This window comes from Melospiza georgiana, chromosome 4, assembly GCF_028018845.1.
Source record: "Melospiza georgiana isolate bMelGeo1 chromosome 4, bMelGeo1.pri, whole genome shotgun sequence".
Taxonomy (NCBI): domain Eukaryota; kingdom Metazoa; phylum Chordata; class Aves; order Passeriformes; family Passerellidae; genus Melospiza; species Melospiza georgiana.
Genome location: NC_080433.1, coordinates 41,301,293 through 41,321,238, shown reverse-complemented (window position 1 = coordinate 41,321,238; position 19,946 = coordinate 41,301,293). Strand labels below are relative to the sequence as shown.

The following is a 19,946-nucleotide window of genomic DNA, read 5'->3' as shown; positions in this document are numbered from 1 at the left end:
GTCCTTGCTGCTCTGGGGCCTCAGTGGGCCATGTTTGCCTGTTATGCCAGATGTGCAATCCATTAGGAATTTGCACTGCCACATTTCACACATACTTAACAAAAGATTTCTGTGAAATAGCATGGCTGCTGGCCACCTGGGACAAGGCAAAAATCCAAGGAGGTGCCCAAAGCAAAAGGTCAGATTCCACAAATTTGCCCAGTGCCTCCCCTGCTGCTTCGCTCCTTCTGCTCTCTGTATGAGTGCTGCACCTGATAAAGCACCACCCAGCATTTCCCAGCAGGGTCATGAATCCTGGAAGCCTATCAGGAAATGATTGACAACTTGATGGAAGTGCCTCGGCTCAGCCATGATGGCCAAACCAGGCAGAATTCCCATTAGACATATTTATCTAGGAATTAGTACAATTACTCTAATCCACTGGACAAGTTGTCTAATCTCATAGGTCAACAGAGAAGAAGGTGTCTTTAAGAATGTCAGTGTTGGCAATGGAACTAACACATACTCATGGTTTTCAGGCGTTGTGGAAAATGTGTGTGAGGTCAGATGATACTTTCTAAATAATTTCTGAAATTTGTTAATCTTCTTTCGTTTTTCTTGCAAGACTTATGTTTAATGTGTACAAAGTGATTGTTATATGATGTAGAAAAAAACATGTCTACCTTTGCTTTAAGTTATCCGTGAAAGTATTTCCTTGATAGTAAGGTCTTATAATAAAATTTTGGAAGACAGCAATATTTTGTACAAGCTCTTTCTAGTTGCCCCATCGCTGTACAAAGCAGGATTCAAAATGGACAAGGTAAAAAGCTAATTTCTAAAAAAAGCTCTACATTCCCAGATATATATGTTACATTTTCCAGGCTCATATTCCTATTTTAGCTTTGTTTCCAGGGTAAAGTATTGTATGAATTGTCTATCATAGTATCTATGAACAGTGCTCTCTGGCCAAGGACCATGTGCACAACTCTGTCTAGGTAAAAAGGTGGGCTCAGCACTGTCCCACATGGCTTGGCTGGTCAGTCTCTCAGCAGAGATGCTGCTTTGCAAAGTACAGCTCTTGTGGACATTCAGTAACTTTGTGTTTTCATATCAAGCATAGGCTAACTGTGCAAAATGTTCTCACCTCATGTTCTTCACCATGTGTTTTATTTTCTAGATGCAGTGGAGGAATGTGGGTTAACTTTGAGATCAGTTATGTTGGGTGAATGATTGGGACTGTTCTGATTTTTCAATTGCTCACATCCTTGTAATAATCTTTTTTTTATGGGCAGTACTGTTGAAAAGGCATGGTTATGACTGTGTAAACATCAATTAGACATATCCAGTAATACTTTTTTTTCCAGTCTCTTTACAATTCAAATATACAGACCAGTGAAGGCTTAGGGGAAACTTTTGACTTCGGATAACATAAAGACGATTAGCCACCCAAAAATATCTCCAAGTAGCTTCCTTCATTCTTCATTTGTTTATCCACCCCAAAAGCTAAGCTTGGATTTCTCAAAGCTGTTTTAACCCTCTTTGGACCCTGCTGGAAACTTTCAGGCTTATGCCTAAGCAGGTAATGTTAATGAAACAATGAAGGTTTTTAATTTACAAAAGGAGATCTGTTTGTGTAAGCTGATAGTTTTTGTCAGTTGGAAATTATCATGATCAGCTAAAGAACAGTTGCTTTATTCAACCAGATAAATTTACTATTGCAATAGTAAAAAAGCCAAACAAAACCACCAAAACCCCCCAAATCAATGAAAAAAAAAAGTAGTCTCTTTAGATGTTGGTGAGATTGTATGCCCAGCAGAATGGGAGAGCTCTTAAGTAGTTATTCTAGTAGCTCATCCAGCCAAATTCCTGCCAATTCACTGTATCTGTGCTCTCTCTGCCTTCAGTATCTGAAATTGTTCTTCAGTCTAAAACCGTATGGTCTACCAAAAATGTCACTGTGCTGAACACCTCATCTTTAGTCCACTTAGCAGTCCATTTTTTCAGGGGGAGTTGTTTCACTATCACACACTGCCTTGCAAAGCTCCTTCTGCCTCGTCATGCTTACTGCTGCCCTGTCCTGCTCTTCCTGTACTTCTTACCAATCTTCAGACAGAAGAGCTGTCCCAGCTGGGTGCTAAAGAAGGAGTTTGAGCTGGGACAGCTGGTGGGAAGGGTGAGGAGAGAAAGAGGCGTCTGAATTGCACTGACAGTCAAGGTGGGCGTGAGGGGAAGAGCTGGGACTGACAGGGAGAGGGGAAAGAGCAGTTTGCTGGACAAGCTTTTAGATCCTGCGTTTGCTCAACTGGAGGAAACACAACAGGTCTCAGGAGCAAGTTCCTGTACTTTGTCCTAATCCCACCCATGTTCTGTTCAGTGACATTTCGTATTTTTCAGGATATCCTTCCTGAAAAGCTTTGCAATGCCCTTTGAGAAAACTGTTAAACTACTGCTAAATTTTTACTAGGTATGTGAAGAGAAATTAATTAAATATTATAAAAAAAATGAACATAGGATTAAAATAGTTACTTTATTGCAGAATTATCTAGTACATACATTTAATCTTGGTACAATGATCCACAAACCTATACTTGATGCTTTTGCAACTTCTTGGTGGGTTTTTTGTTTGCTTGTTTTTTGTTTGTTTGTTTTTCACCTCACTAACAGAGTTTTGGAATTGCTGATGTTTTTTTTTCCTGAGCATATTCATTTTGCATGCTCTCACTGTGCAGAGGAAAACAAGCATATTTTGGTTATAGGTTTATTATTTTCTAAGATTTTCAGTGGTTTAACAGATAATTTAGCAGATATATCCTGGCTAGTCTGGTAGTTCTAAAGACATTTGAAAAATACACCTTCAAGCCAGAAGGATTTTAAACTGGGTCTTTATGATTTAAAGTCTGGTCTCTATGATTTTTAGAGTATATAAAATCATATTGCTGAGTCAAAGGAAACAATTTTTCCTCCCATCTGTTTTGGGATGGAGGGAGAATTGTCAGCCTGTCAAATTATTTTAATCTGAAGAATTTTGATTAAAATTTGGAAAGAGCTTGCACATTTTTAGTTGGTGTAAACACAGCCACAATGACAGGTTCAGGACTGCAAATGTCTTTTCTTATGTGGAAACCTTTACTATGGCAGGGGCAAAAAAAAAAAACAACAAGTTTCAGAGGATTTAAAGCATACCATTCTTCAAAATACTTGGTTCCTCACTTGGTTTTAAAATCTTCTTTTCTCCAGAAATCAATACTCTGTGTATTTATTAAAACAAGCTGAAATGGTCTTCTTTTTTTTTCTTTTTTCTTTTTTTTTTTTTTGTCTCCACTCTGCCATTAATGTCTGGCACAAAACAGTTGAACAGAGGGGTTGCATAATGACACCTAATATGTTTATACTTGAAAGAGCAGTATTTAAAGTACTCAGTCATGTGGATCTGTCCAGATCAAGAACTCAATCACAGCATAAAGGGTTTTAGGGGTTACATTTTTAACATTCCTCACATAAATACATCAAAGCTCAAGTATTTCAAAAACAACCCAAATTCTTTATGCTTCAACACACTGATGGATCTGAAGAAAAACCAATATGCCAGTTCTCAATTTTTTTTCTTTTTTTGATTGAAGGACGGATATTTGCAGGAAAACAAAGAACTTGCACCACTGCACAAGGATAACTTAAGCATTAGCTGGATGGCACTGAAACATGCTCGTGCAGAGGTATCCAAGTGGCTTGTCTGGAATACAGTCTTTGTTAAATGAAATTTCAAGAATAAAGTGTCTCTTAGCTGCTGATTTTCCTTTTCTAACTATACTTATATATCCACAAGTCTTCATCTGAATGTGTTTTTTGTTAAAGCATGCTCTCAATTTCACAAGCCTTTTCCTATTCACTATGTATGTTGTCACAGAAAGACAACATAAGACAAACAATGCTGAAATTTTTTCTAGCCATATTGCATTTTTTGATTTTTATTTCTTTTCACAATTTGGAAGTCTATATTTTAACATACAAAGGAAAACCTTTTCTGTATCACTTTTCTCGGCTATAGCTATGGGAGGGACAGCATGCTTAGCGTTAATAACATTTTAAAATATAAGTTCTACATGAATTGCAGTTGTGGGATAAAAGAAAATTTGTCTTCTATGAAGTTAGCAAATGATCTAGGAATAGTAGTTGCATCATCAGAAAAGGTTAGATACTACTCTTCTGAGAATCCATTGCTGTCTGGCTTCATAAGTAATTGGGAAATATTCAAGAGACAGACTGACCTAAAATGCAGCTTTCAGGTAGCTTCAGGGTAAAAATGAACAAATTAGGGCATTTAAAAAACAAAGCTCAAGCACTTTCTACTCATCTGTGCTCCTTTCTAGTAAAGAACTTGATTCCTGCAAAATCTTTAGACATCCTACGTTATTCTGTACACGTCCACAGTAACTTAAAGAATCTTAATGCACATTTCTGCTGTCTCACCCCCCTCCCCCTCATAAACCTGCCCCTGTTGTCACTCTTGTGTTTGTAGAACTAATCTGCTGATGTCCTGAACCACTTGTAAACAAACAGGCATTTGATGAAAGACTTTTATGGTTACGTTTCTTTCATTTTTTGTGGTTTTTTTTTTGTTTTGTTTTGTTTTGTTTGTTTTTTTTTTGTTTTTGTTTGTGTTTTTTTTTGTTTTTTGTTTGTTTTTGTTTGAGTTTTTGTTTGTTTGTTTGGGGTTTTGTTTTTTTCTGTAAAGTTGAACTCTTAAATAGTCAAAATTGGTTATTAAGTTCTTGTCCTTTAAGAAACTGATTGAAAAGCAATAATTGAATCTGGTGGGGAAGTGGCAGGTCATGAACAAGCATACTCAGCATCTGTACACTGATGCTGCTGTCCTGGGCTGGTGGAAACCCTTCCAGGACTATATCCTAGCTTAGATCCCCAGCACTGCAGTTCAGCTTTCTGGACATGCTTTTTAATCTCTGCTCTCTGTGGAGCTAAATTTCCTCCTACGTTGATTTTGCTTGTGACCTTAGAGAAAGTGAAGGGTTTTGTTGTTAGTTTCAAAATGCTGTATGCTGGTTGATCTTTTCTATTTGAAAAATCAAATCTCTCATAAAAACAAGTTGGCTTTTTATTTAATGAGGTCTCTTTCTGTCAGGGTCAGTGGCATTTTTAGAACAAAGGGGGACCTCCCTATAGAAAGAATAGTTTATTGACAGTACAAAAGAAGGCACCTCTTTGCATCTTGAGAAAGAACTGCATGCAGTTCCAAATTGTGTGTCAGTTTTCTTAGCATTTTCTGTTTCAGATCTTAGGTCAGTAATGGCATCTCAGAGCTCTGAGCAATGTCCTGTCTGGATATTTCCATTAAGGAGAATGCACCAAGAATCTTTAAAACTTTTTTAGTGTTTGTATTTTTTTTAAATATAAATATTAAAATAAAGCAGAAACTCATGAAAGATACAGCAGATTTGCTGGGTGATGTATATTCAAATAATTGTGTTTGAAAGCAGCTTTAATCCTTGTCTACTGTCATCCATGAAAGGGAAAAGCCTCTTATTTTTCCCTTGTTGGATTTTTGTGGTCTCCTGTAGGTCTCTAGAAAAGTCTTCAGTTGTCTCTGAGATGTAGTTCCTTCCTTTTCTCAAGCCTCCTGTTCCATCCTCGAGGCTCATTGCTTCCCCCAGCTTTCCCTGTTGAGCCCTGCACTGCAGCAGCATTTCCCAGGTTGGTGCTCTCTGAGAACAAGCTCCCTCCTCCATCCTGTTGAACCAGTGCATAATTGCCTGGTGAGACAAGCAGCCAGTAAGACAAGGAGCCCAGAGCTCTTTTGACAAGCCACAGCCCTTTAACAAAATATACACGTACGGTGGACTGTGAGCAGTGAGCTACACACTCGTAACATCTGTCCCAGTGAGAATCTCAGCTTTCACAGGAAAAACCCCAAACCAAACTGATATATGTAGTCATCATGGTTTTGGCCAGTGCTTAGGAATGTAAACCTCTTTAATCTGGGATTTCAGAAAGCAAGCAACAAAAATTAAAATGAAGTGGGTTTTCTAGCCTTCCACTTATTTCTGTGATAAGATTCAAAGGCTGACTGTGGGTTTGACTGGAGTGAGGTCAGCCCCAGCTGTTCATGCTCTAGTCCAAGGGAGGCCCGTTGCAGGCAGTAGGAGGTGTTCTTCATAATTTAACTCTTGATTTAAACTCCTCTTTGTTTATACTTGTAGTGTGTGGAAAGTATGTAAACCTTGGCCAGGATGAAAAGGAGGAAGCAGGGACACAGTTGATTCTGCACTATCGCATTACCCAAGGTGAAAAGTTGTCTTAAGGTCTTGTTCATCTGTTGTGTGCAGCTAAACTGGATCCCTGTGTACCATCCTTACCTCCTTTTAGGCATACAATAACCAGTTTCTGAGCAGAGTGTTTGTAAAGCCTGTCCAACCATGCATCTTTCCTTCTTTGTCATCAGGATGTTTTATTCCTCTTGTGCTCTAGCACACCAGGGCTCCTGTACTGCATGGTGAGCTCTGAGTGATGAGCATATGCCCAAATAGATACTAAAATACTTATTCAGTGAGATGGCATAGCTCAGGTCTCCTCCAAAACAAAGGACTCCAATCAAGTGCATTTGTGGCAGTCTTTGGAAGAGAATGTCTGTATAGTCTGGAATCTGTCACAGATAATGCAGAGAGACTGAAACGTGGATATTCTGGGTTTTCTTCTTAAAAAGGAGGGTTTTCCATAGTTCTGGAAAATTACTGAGCAAAAGGAAGGAAAACACATTGTCTTCTTAATTCTTCTGTTGGTGAAATTAAGACAAGTAAGGTTTCTGAGGAACTTGGAGAGTAGCCTTGACAAAGTGGTGGTTTCTGTGGAGCCTCTTTACTTTAGAGGCATTTCACTTTCAAATGTTTGAAATGTTGATACTTTTAAGCTGGTAGGTGATTAAAAATGGATTTTCATCATTGTGATGTTTATATAATTTTCATAGTTTTCATCATTTTAGTATTAAAAACATTAATCTCAGAAATCACCTCATACAAACAACCCAACAATATTTAGTTCAAAGAACTACAAATTCTACTACAAGGTTATCTTTAGAGTTTAGTTTCTGTTTAGATATATGAATTGTGGAAGATGTAGTTTTTAATAACTGGAAAAACTTAAAGGTCCCTTCATAGAGACTCCTGAAAAAATTAGCAATTGTCATTCCTGCGCTGGAATGTATTTTGGTTAATGATTTTTATGTACTCTTGTAGGCAAGAAGAAATTTTAATGTAAAATTATAGGTACATAATTTAAAATATTAGTCTTTTCAGTCAGATTTTTCATCACTAAAATGAATATTGCTAGCCAGGTAAATCCATAATTGTGATTATCCCTAATCTTTTAAGGTTATTCTCATTTTTTTTCTCTAAGCAATGTCAAGAAATGTATTTTGTTCATTGATTGGCAAAGTTGAGAAGAACATGAATGACTAACAACTTCTGAGTTTTTTGCTGCTGTAAGCAACCTGATCTAGTTGATGATGGTCCTCCTTATTGCAGGAGTGTTGAATTTGATTGTCTTTAAAGGTTCCTTCCAACCCAAACTATTCTGTGAGTTTGTGAATATTTACATGGGCTTCCTAGAGTGCCGTGTTCAATCCTGTTAGATTTTACAGCACACTGAGTATAAAATGGTGGGCAGCACCATTTTGAAAAGCACTGTTGCATTTCGGGGTAATGTTTGGCAGAAGCAGAGAGGGGAACAGAGAAAGGAGAGAGGGGCAAAGAAAGATGAAAATGAAGTCATTGGCTGCTGCTACATAGGCTGGATAAATATGCAACAGAAGCATGCTGGATGACAATATCCAGATCACACACTGCTGTCTGTAGTGCTTAATTATTTGTATAATAGATACTTATTTAGGGGCAGAACCTTCTTAAATTCCATAGAAAGCATAATTGCAAATTCCTAATACTGTTAGGAATACAGTATCTTAATTTAGAGGCAGTATGGGAGGATTAGAGCAAAAGGAGACAGAAGGTGGATAAGCAGTCTGCTTAGTATCACTTAGCATATCTGTGTCAGAGCTGGTGACAGAAGCATCATCTTGATCTGTTATCAGGTGCATTTTGTCATGGTACTTTCAGCAAAACTTTGAAGAATTTTCACTTTCTGGAGTGATTTGAGTGTGACTACCATCTATGAGGTAGAGATGAAGAAGGTTGCATAGGAAGACTTAAGGTGCTTTTGACAGGAGAGTGATGAGCTGACGAAGGTTCTGTGGGTTGGGCAGATGGTTTGAAGTGCTGACAAACACAGCAGTGAAGTTCATCCTGCTGTCTGAGGATTATCATGAAGCTGAAGATGTGCATACTTCCAAGGGACGAGGAAATATGTCACAGCTTTCTGAAGGATTCAGAAATTTGGGCCTTTAATGTCATGACATCTAGGTAACCTGTGTAGTGACCCTGAAAACAAGCAGCTGGTGTAGAATGAATATTTAAGACTGTCAGGTGGGAGGGAATTTTGTGCCCATGTAATCCTTCTTTGTGCATGGTAGCTCAAGGACTTCTTGTTTTAACGTAGACTGTATATCTTCTGTTCAGTGGTACTTGTCTATTTTTCAAGACTTAGAAAAATGAAATATTACTTCTTGAGGTGTAGCAGTTATAACTGTTCTCAGATATTTCTGTTATAAGTCTCAGTTTGCTGAAGAAGCAGGGATGGGTGTGGTTTTTTTTACCATGCATGGAAGATTGCAGTTGTCCTAGTGATATTCTTGGAAGTCACATTTTGATAGGCAGCCTCTTTGGTAGCAGTCATGGATTAACAAAGTTAACCACTTTCTTCAGCTTCCCTATTTTATATGCTGCTCCCTCCACTGGGCTGACACAATGTCACTTGCACAAGGAGCAAATCACTCTGGAAACTAGGAAAAAAGAAACAAGAAAGTTCCCAAGGCACAATTACTGTTTAAATTCTTCTATTGTCAAGAAGCCACAATCTAAATTTACTCATTAGAAAAATGTAGCCTGAGTCAGCTATGCCTACATTTTGATCTTAAGAATTCTGGCATACTGTGCTCCACTGTCTTCTTCCCACTTTCTTGCTGGCATCCCTCCTTAGCTAACTCAATAGTTCAATCTGAAAGCCAAGGTGCATGTTTTGTAGCATGCAAAGCTATTATGTCCCCATCACATGCATAAAGGTTATGGCATATAGTTTATGGAAAATGTATTTATTTTTAAGTCATTTTTAGAGGCTGTATGTAGCTTTGATCTGGAGGTGGATTAAGGGGAGGCTTCAGGTTTGTGTGTAGCTGAATTTGAGTCATCAGCACCCTTAGTGCTCTCCTGCAGGGGAGAGTGCTGCACAGAGCAGGGAACTGCAGGTAACTCAGGCCTCTCCTGAGCTTGCTGAGGTAGGGTACCTCTCTGCTCTTTCATTGTGTCTTTGCCAAACAATGTCTTTCTTCAGGCCACAAGTCTTTCTTGTTTGCTCTATGGAGTGGCTGACCTTAGGCAACTTAGTTTAGTTAATTAAACTTTACTAAATCTTTTTATACTGAATTGTGTCTGTCTGCTAATCCCTACAGATCCGTGTTTTGCATTTGAAAGAACTTATTAAAAAATGAGCCAATAACTCAAGATCGGAACAACTTTGAGGATTTTTCTTTCGTGGTGGTTTTACTGTAGCAGCAATGTTCAGTGATGTGAGTGTCTGCATAATGTAACACATCCTATTCCAAGTCTTTCCTTTTTTGAATTCTTGAAGAAACCCACACTCATTAAATAGCTTTCTGTTATGATAACTTGCAGAGAGGACTGCTGTACTTTAGCCTTCCTACTGAGTGACTTCTCATTATAAATCATCTCTTTATGGCTCAAAAATACTGCACTTCCAAACTCCACTCATTAGTGAGACTGGAATGAATTTAATAATAGCTGGCTGTTTGCACCAGAGCCGTGCTAAGGAAAGACTGCTGCCTTTATGTCCTTGGTGCCCAAAACATGTTTGTAATGCCCTGGACCTGAACAAACCAGGAATTACCAAGGCTAGCTTGTGTGTTTGTGTGTGTAAATGTGGATGAGTACATGCAGGCAATGTGATTTCTGTTGGCACTTCTTTCTCTTCTTCTATTTTGTGTATAAAAAATGAGAAATATATTTAAAACAAAGGTTTTGAGAATGGTACTGAATGTATTTAAGAAAAAATAATTTTCTTCCTTTCTTCTAAAAGAGGATGTAAGTTTTCATTTCCTTCAGAGAAGCTGGATTGTTTTACAGGTAGGCTTATTTGATCACAGATCATTACCTCACAGGAATTATTAAAGATTTATTTTTTTTTTAAGCTAAACAAGATAACTGTGCAGGCTTTCAAGTAAGTTTAGTGTAATTGGTTAAGGGTTTCAGCACACCTCTTGCAGTACCAGCAACTGACCTATTTTAAGTACTTCATCCCCTAACAGTTGAGAAGTATCTTTGTATTGGTTCACAGGAGGTTACTACTAACTGCCTCATTTCTTCACATTAGCTTAATGGAGAGTAATGACATTCCACATCATGAAGGAAGTTTTGTCATCCATATTCTGCTTCAGCATCTTTAATCTCTCTTTATTTGAATTATTGAAGATTTGGTTTTGTAATATGGAGGTCAGTAAATGCTTTACCTTTTACTCTGTCTCTGATTCAGACTCTAGTTATACACTTTGTATTTTTAAAAGGCTATGCTTAAGTATACTTTTAAATACATCATAAAAGGATCCCTAGAATAAGGGGAGAAAGAAATTAACACCAATGATTTTTATATTGTTTTCTCTTCATATTTCATGTATAGGGAACCAAAGTAGAGGGCATCCTATTCAAGATGTTCTGGTGCTTTTATCAAAAATACTTTTGAGAAAATTTTCCATTGAAGTGTGAGTAGTTTTAATTATTGGCTAAATGTTGTTATATTTGAGCATTTTTACTCCTGTGATGTCTTTGCAACACTCTTCGCTATCATTGAGCAGTAATTACTTATGTAGTTAGCCAAGACTGTTTGCTGCAAAAAGTTTAATTTGTTTTCTCTATTCATTTTCAGATTGGTTTTCATTGCCATTTCTGTTTAGTGTGTTCCATAGGGAATGAATACAAAAAGCTTCCCCAGTAATTAACATAGAAAACATGGATCTCTCTCTTCTTTAAATTAGTCTTTGACCATAACCAATTCTGTTAAAAAGCTTGCAATCTAATGAAAAAGGGTAACAAATTAAGGTCTTATTAAAATGGTAGTTTTCTCAGTCTTGCTCCTCAAGATTGCAGTACTTACTGGTCAGGTCTTACAAAGGTTGTTCATTGAAGTTCTTTTTTGAGGTGCTGTTTGTTTGTGTCTTTGGTTTGGGGTTTTTTTGGTGGTTGGGGTTGTTTTTTTGTTTTTTATTCCAGTGTATTACTCTTCAAACTTTCAAGCACATATATCCAGAATTTAACCTCTAGTGCTTCATAACTACTTGGTTAGCTACATGGAGGCAAGACTAGGTTAGGTGAGAAAGGAGGCATGTAGGTGTGCTTCAGACTGCTTGTTTTGACTAGGAGTTTGGGAGAAGCTGTTTGTTTAGACTAGGAGTTTGGGAACAAAGCTTTTCATCAATGGTGGTGACCTGCTATTTGTCACCATTCTTTGTGAATTACCTTGCATGTGCTGTTGGTGGTACTTTGAATCTCAGAGGTGTGTCGTTCTCACTTTTGTTAAGGCTTTCCAAGACTGTTAGTCATTGCTGTGTTGCCTTTAGTTTCTCCAGTTCTTGGTGCTACCCAGTATTTAAACTGTGATCCTAGTGGACCATAGAAAAACGAGTAGTTAAACAGATTGCATCCAGACTGCAGGAGATGTCCTTCAGGCTGCTATTTATAACAAGCACTGCATCTGAAATAAATGCCCAGTAAGTGGCTGATACTGTGAAGTTTATTCCTACTCCTAAAGGATAATGTGTTCCAGCGTAATACTTAACTACTTTGGAGTGTCTTTTGGCCATCCTATGGTGCCTTTTCATAAATAAATGTATTTTGTGAATGTAGAAGGAAGGTGAGTTTTTTGTAAAACAACATTTTAGTTACAACCTAGCCTCGGTTTGTCCCACAGATAGGTTCTGATTCACTTAGCAATCTTTTCCTTATCTTGTTAAACTGCTAGATCTGAAAATAAAATAACTGCACAACAATCAACTTTAAATATTTTTAAGGAAATAAGAGTCTATTTGATCTTAAATGAATCTTCCTTAATAGTATGCCTTCTGAGTTAATAACCAGGCTCTGTGCTTTGCGTGGAACTTTCAATACTACTTGTGTTTCTCTTTGAAATGCTGTAGGTTTTAAAGCTTTACTAGAAGAATTACAATTAAGTGTTCAAAATTGTAATGTCTTTCTTTGTTAGGAGTATAGTTTCAAGACTACTTTGCTGCTGGCTCTTTTGACATATTTTAAAAGTGTGAGATGTAAAGCTGTGTTTTGTGTCAGGTACAAACAGGCGATGTATGTGAACCCCGACAATGGGAGAGCTGTGAATTCTAATAATAACTGAGGAAAATAAAGCATGGAAAAAGGCCTTTGAACCTATCTTTTGTTTGCAATTAACCCTAGTTGATTTAGGAGCATTGGAATTAAGGTGTTAAAGATGTTGCTTTTTGCTTGCATTTAATCCATAATAAAGCTCTGCAATAATAACCTTTTGTAGTATAATTTTAGAATATTACTTGTATCCTTGAAACTATAGCTTTGGAATATATATAAAGGAAATATGCTTATCTCATGCCTTATTGAAGCAAAGAAAAACAGCTTGAGAAAGGAAGATGAACATCACCTCAAGGGTTTATGGTTTCAACCAAAGGGAAGCTGGACATCACTGTTATGAGATTTATAGTCTCTACAATTAAAAGGTGGACACACATCTGGGGAGCTGGACCCCACCAGATGGGATTCATCTTTCTTCTTTTGGAAACTGGACCGTCACCATCTGGGGATTCTCCTTTGATATACATCCTGAGAAATTAAAATCACAACAGTGTATAGAATTGTGATGTAATAATTTAGAATAAAAATTGCTGATGAGTAAAAAAATTTTGAAATAGAAACTGCTGAAAAAAACTGATGAGTACCCCTATAAATACCTGTAACCATCAATTATCAGTGTGCAGTCTGAGAGAAAACTTCCCCCATTGTACCCAGCGCTGTATTGCTCATACGTTACCATATTAAATAATAATTTGATTGCTGCTTGAATATTGGCCTAGTCAAGCTTCTTATTCATAGCAAAAGTACAAGTAAAACAAAATACCTTGATTTTTTTTCAGTAGGCAAACAGAAAAATGGAAAAACCCGCACATAAGATGCTGGTTGTTATCCGTGATCCACTCTAAAATCCTTTTATCCACTGTAGCAACTGACTGCTGTAAACTTGATGGGCTTCCATCTGATAGCTGTTACACCTAGAGAGGTTGTTCTGTCACACCTAAACTTGTTATTTATCCCATGTGCAGAAGTTGGTTATTGATGACCTTCTAGTTGGTGGTAAAGTTGCTTAGTCATTGCTAGAGGCTTAATCTGGAATTTAATGACATTTTGGTCATAAAATCCATTGGTCAGTATGTGTCTATTTACATTCTAACAGTGTGTGTTTTCCTCCCACTGCATATTAAACCACTTCATAGGCTTTAATTTTTCTTTATTGCCCTCTCATTAATTTAGAAAACATGAAATGTGCCATTACAATTTTTTCTGTTAGGAGATATAAATTACATCATGAGCCTTAGCTGTTGCTACTCATTTTCATGTGTATTTGCTACTCAAGAGGATGGGCCAGCTTTTGTGTTTCCAGTGAGACTGGGGCAAGGCTTCCTTTCTCCCTGGGGCTCTGCAGGCCTCCTGATCCATTTGCTCAGGTGTCGTGCTGAATTGTGCTCCCCACCTCAGCTGTTCCACTCACCTATGAGATTGACCTGCTTCCTTGTAGTCTGTGTGGCAGTGGTAGAAGGAAACTGATTCCATTTTACACAGCTGGAATCTTCCTTTGGTTCCCTTTGAACTTAAACAAATTACTTTGTTGTGTTGCTCACTCCAGTTCCTTCTTTTATTTCTGAAAGATCTGTGTTGGAACCAGATCCTTTTAGGATTTATTAGTATTGAGAAGAGTGGACGGATTACTTCATGTGTCTTGGAGGATGTGCTTTCATTTGTAGCCTCAGTACAAGTACAGTGTTTACCTTTCTAGCAGTGGTTTAATAGAGTTGTTTGTGATCTGTGATGATCCCTTATGCTTCTATGAAGATGAGCCAATTACTTGCTCCACTTCTCTTACTTGTGTACCTTTAAGCAAACAGTGTTGCCCCTGCCATTTATACAAGTTTATTTTTCTTAACATTTCTCTGTTATTTCAAAATAATTTTGAACATACTTGTGTGTTCAGTGAGCTCTCAGTGTTTTGTCTAGTCTGGAAAGTGCAGCACTTTTCCCTCGCTGTAAAACCTCTGAGTGAGACAGTACTTGTTAAAGGAAATGCAGGTGTGATGACCAGCTGCCGACCTGTGCAGTGGTAACAATGGTGCTGGACAGCATCCCTGAGCAATCTGGCAGTCCAGGAATGTCTCTTGGTCCCAATGGCTTTCTAATCTCCTGTGTAAAGTTCTTGCTGCTGCAGATAGATGGAATAACTCTGGGTAGACATCCATAGCATCACCATTGTTACACAGCATTTAGTTATGTGGACTTATAGAAAGCCTTTCCTCACACTGATCATGAAAACAGATTTATCAAACTGCTGTATATTCATACTGTAATTGGCCAAATATAAACTTTCTAACACGGGTTTTAGTATTACAAAGTAGGCATTCTTTATTGCAGTGCTGGGAATTTGGAGGCTCCTTCCATTAATCAACATTTCCTGATAGTTGGGTCAACAGAATTCTTATCATACACACTAATCATTAGCTATCCCCACTTACTTGATATATATCTGTAGTACATAATTTATGTAGTCATAGCCCTTATCAGAAGTCCTTTTATGATTCTTTGGGGTCTTCTTTAGTGGTCTTCAGTGCCCGGTGTCCTATTCAGTTGGCTTTCCCTTGAGCCCCACTTTTAAGTGTGATATCATTGTTTTGCTTTGTCAGCCTTGCAGAGTTGAGCTGGTGTCCTGCTTAGGTTTTGCATGACTTCTGTTTGCCTAAGTTACATCTTTTATCTACTTCTCCAAGCCTTTGTTGTTGTGTTCTCCTGTCTGTATCAAGTCCTTCTGCTCTTGTACTGTCTCCAGTCATTCATGCAGATTCTGATCTTAATGCAATCTGTTTTTTCCCCTGTAATCCTTATAACTATTTTTCAATGGAGAGGTTAGAGTCTTGTGGGTTTGGATTTTTGTTTAGGTACTTAAAAATTCATATTAAAGAATAAAGGATTTTAGAGTGAGACTTTGGCAATTTTAAATGCCAGTATTTATAACTCTAATTAATGTAAGGCAAGTCAGTAGTAATATTGACTGTTTAACTTCTGCTACAGGCCAATTACAATAAAACTATGTACAGATAATCTTTAGCTGTTTTGTGAATGCACTTCCTTGTTGGAGAAAAATTGTGTGGGGTCTTAACACTAGAATTAAATGTCATTAAATATGCACAGTTAATCCCAATATTGGAAAAGCTGTTGACAGAGTTCCAGCTCTGACGTAAAACACACCTTCAGGTCAGTTGTTGCATCACCAATGAGTATGTGTAAACCTCATTTAGTGGGTCATGCAAGCAGGAATTAACAGGGCAGGTGGTCAGGCAGCGTTAAAGGCCACTTCCATCTCAGTACTGTGACCCAGCAGGAGTTGTAGCAAATAGCTTCATTCCTGGTGGGGAGAGGTTTTTGCATTGTGGTTTGGCTCCAACTTGGCAGATCTGTTATCCAGGAACCTCTACCTGTGGTGGGAAGAAGATGCTGTAAGTCTAGTGATCTGGCAGCGTTTTAGTACTTTGGAAGTCCTAGTTTTCAAGCCAACATATATTTAAGGAACTCTAATTTGGAAAAGAAATTCCTGTGAGTAATTCCTGATGACACATCTTCTTTCATCACTGTATCTCCTGAGTTCTAAGAATAACATTTTCTGTGTGATGATTTTGATTTCTGGACTGTCTCAATCATGTGCCATATTTAATGCTGTTTGTGAAATGGACAATGTGAGGTTAAAAGAACAGTGTCTTTTGAAAATGCTTTGGATACCACTTAGGCGATGACTGAGTTTTGGCAGTGGCTGCCCAATTAAGAAATCTGCTGCAGTGCCTTATTTAAGGGCAATATAATGAAGCGAGGAATTAAGATTTAATGCAAGGGAAATGTGCAGTGTGGGTGGGTCATGCAGATGGATTTTGGTAGGGTGATGAATAAGGTTTCTACAGTGAGAAAGACTAAAATTGCAGTGGTGATACTTGCCTGTTAGCAGGCAGGAGATACGTTAAATCTGATCTAAATCAGTGCTCATTTTTTTCCTCAGATGAAAATGGCTACTTATGAAAGGTTAGAGGATTTATGGGGGTGTCAAAACGTATGGCAGATGGGCTGGATTAGGACTCATGAGTATAGTAATCCAAATCCTTTCTGCCAGGCATTACAGAGGATCTCTTCTGCTCCTGGACTGCACTGAATGTACACAATCAGATCAGAGTAGCACAGGCTGTCAGGAGGCTCAGAAGAGTTACTAGTGAAAGTGCTTGTCTGAGCAGAGCGGAGTTCATTTTGAAAGCATTTCCTTTGCAGGAAAAAGTCTACTGGGATATTATTTAATTTTAATAAATTGCTGGAATGATTTTCTTCCAAAGCTTTAAAGAAAGTAAAGAAAAATATGTGCTAAACCTTTATCTGTGACTATATTAGCACAGAGGGATAAAAGCTATGCAAAAATCATGAATGTTGAGAGAGGAAAAAAAAGGGAATGAATTTGTCTTTCCCTTCTAGGCCAGTGCTGTCTGTGAGATTGGAAAACTGAAAACTATAAAAAAAAAAAAAAAGAAAGGAAACCGGCAACTTTTAATTGTTGTGACAGATGTTTAAGTGTTTGGGACAGATTTTTCTTGCCTCTAGACTAAGCCTCCTCTGAAATTTGAAAATTCACAATGGTGTGTCAGTGTTATACAGATTATTGCCAACTGTACTTAACTTGTAGGTAATTTTAAAAGGTTGTAAAGCTACTGACTATTGAAAAGATCCATGTGTGAAATCTGGGGAAGAATGCAAACCATTTTTGTCTGAGGCAGCAACAGGAAATTTGCACTTCACTCCTGATGTCAGTTAACTGAGTTTGAGAATCTACCAGAGCTCAGTCTCCACTTGGCTAGTGCCTTACAGCAAGATGAATAATGATGATTATGTTGGGGTGCTAAACCTACACAGATATCTCTGAGCTCTATGAGTGAGTGCTTAGATATTTCATGTGAAAATCATGTAAAATGATTAAAAATTAGTAAAAAAAAGTTTTGCTACAGCATGACACACAATCCTGTATGTGGATAATCTGTGTTCTTTGTAAAACCTACAAGTGTGAGGATCCAGATATTACAGATCTTAAGTGTAAAGCTTAAAAGAGAGGCTGCAAATAGTTCCTCCAGCGGTGAAGATTGATTAGCTCTGAGCCAACAGATTGTTAACATTTTTGGGATAGAAGCAAGAGGCAAACTTCTAGTTGTTAGTATTTGGTTAACATAGGAGGAAGACCTGAAAATTTTCAGTAGATTTCACTATAATCCATGAGGAATAGCATATTTGCACTCACGTGGTTTTGTCAGAGAAGTTTGTAATGTGAACTTTCTTAGCATTTAATTGAAAAGTTCAATGGTTAGGACTTCAGAAAAGTGAGATTTCCTTCCAGTTGTTAATTAAGTATTAACAAAATAACAAAGCGGCCTAATCAGTCTATGGAAGCTCACTTTTCATCTGTTAATCAAGTTTCACTTCCTTAATATTTGTGATATCTTAGTCTTTCAAGTGGCACATAGCCTTGCAGAAAAGACTATTTCTAAGTCAAAGAACAAAAAATACGATCTTTCTCTTTCCAGCTTCTTTCTGTTTTAGCAGCCTCCTCATAAGAGATTCATAAGAAGGATGTATGAGAGAGCAAATAGGTCATGCTTAACATTTGAGAATTGTTTTATGTGTATGTTTGAAGGAAATGAGTTTGAAAATTATTGAGCCACAAGGGTGGACAGAAAAAAATGTCATGTAGAAAACTATGATGAGAATGAAAGGACAAGTTAAACCTGGGACGTGAGATTTTACTGTGAGGACATACATGCAAATCCATGAAATCTGAATAATATTTTTATTCCAAATGTAAACTTAGTTGAGAGTTTCAGTGATAACAGTGATAACAGCTTTATATTACACAGCTTTGTAACATTATAAACATTTAAATAGTTTTGGCAGGCATGGATGAAACCGTACGTGAAGTGAGTTGTAAGGTATTACCCAGCTTAAAAATAAAAGTAAGTTGTTCTAATAGGCTTTCCAGGGAATGTAGTTATCATGATGTGTAGATGAGGGTTTTGGCTGATATATTACCAAAACATTGTGGATTATCCAGAATGTAAAAAAGCTAGTAAATCAAACTGGTATTAATAAGGCAAATTAAATCTGGATCCAGGCTTTACTTTGTGTATAAAAAGTGCCAGCATTTTTTACATGCTCACAATCCAAGTGCATGAATGTTCCCATTGCAAATTTGTTTGTTCCCTACTAATGCCTCCAATAAATTCCGTAATGTAGCATAACTGAATTGATGAATCTAACTGATGTTTAATATTTTAAACTTCACAAGGAGGAACTCTATAGAAATGCGAAAATGTATACATTTCTTCCTGATACATTATAAGATAAACTATAAATTATCATTACTGGAATGTGTCTTCTTAGGAAAATATCAGTAAACTGTAGGAAACTATTAGTAATTGACCTAAAATGAAGCAAAGCAATCATCTGTAATTTATGATATCAAGGGTTGATCCCACCCACAAAGAAGAAAAATTTTTGTAGAAATAAGAAAAAGAAATAAGAAAAATGTTTTGTAGAAATAAGATAAAGCACTCTACTGTTAGGTTCTGCTTCTGAATAACTAAGTAAACACTGAATAATCATCCCAAAAATGTGTAGTGTGAGATGGAAAAATCAAACCTAATTAAATGAAAAATTATTCACAAATAATTCTTTCTAATAATGGGGGAAAGATAATCAAAGCACTTAATCTGTATCTGTAACTATTTGGCAAATAGGTTTTTTTTTTCTTTCCTTACAAAAGGCATCTAAGAAATTGAAATATAAAAACCCCATATATTTTAGCTTTTACATAGAGAGAGAGTAATGTAAACCAGCTTTCATTTAGGGTGCCCATGTAATAGAGAGCAGAGCTTACCCAAGAAGCAGCTTCTGCTGGAAAATGTTCTGCTGTTCCATAAATAAGTGCAGATCCTTCAAGTTGCTAGCATGATGACATTGGTAGGTGGAGTGAGCTGTGTGCTTCCCATAATTTTATTTAGATACATATAAAGATGTGAAAAGTTTTGGACTGTTTATTATGGTGTGCTTGAGGAAAAAAACCCAGTGTGTTTTTTGGCTCTGAGATCACAGAATCGTTAGGGTTGGAAAGGACCTCTGGAGATTGTCCAGCTCAAATCCCCCTGCCAAGGCAGGGTCATCTGGAGCAGGCTGTCCAGGAACAAATCCAGGTGGGTTTTGAATATCTCCAGAGAACAAGAATCCACAACATCCCTGGGCAGCCTGTTCCAGTGCTCTGCCACTCTCAATGTAAAGAAGCCCTTCCTCATATGAAGGTGAAACTTTTTGTGTTTTATAGAAAATGAAGTGGGACTTCGGAGTAGGTAGAGCTGAAGGCTCCAAGTTAATAGGTAGGAGCTAGCAGACCTAAATATGGAATCTGCGCCTGTTTTCCTCTCTCGCTTTCTTGGAAATTTTAATTGGTTCTCTAGTGAAATG

At 37.4% G+C, this 19,946-nt stretch overlaps 1 protein-coding gene across 1 annotated transcript in view; it reads left to right on the top strand.

Annotated features, from left to right (window-relative positions):
* The window catches only part of TMTC2 (transmembrane O-mannosyltransferase targeting cadherins 2), a 236,016-nt gene that overhangs the window by 118,973 nt on the left and 97,097 nt on the right, over positions 1 to 19,946 (top strand). The gene's annotated exons all lie outside the window — the stretch shown is intronic.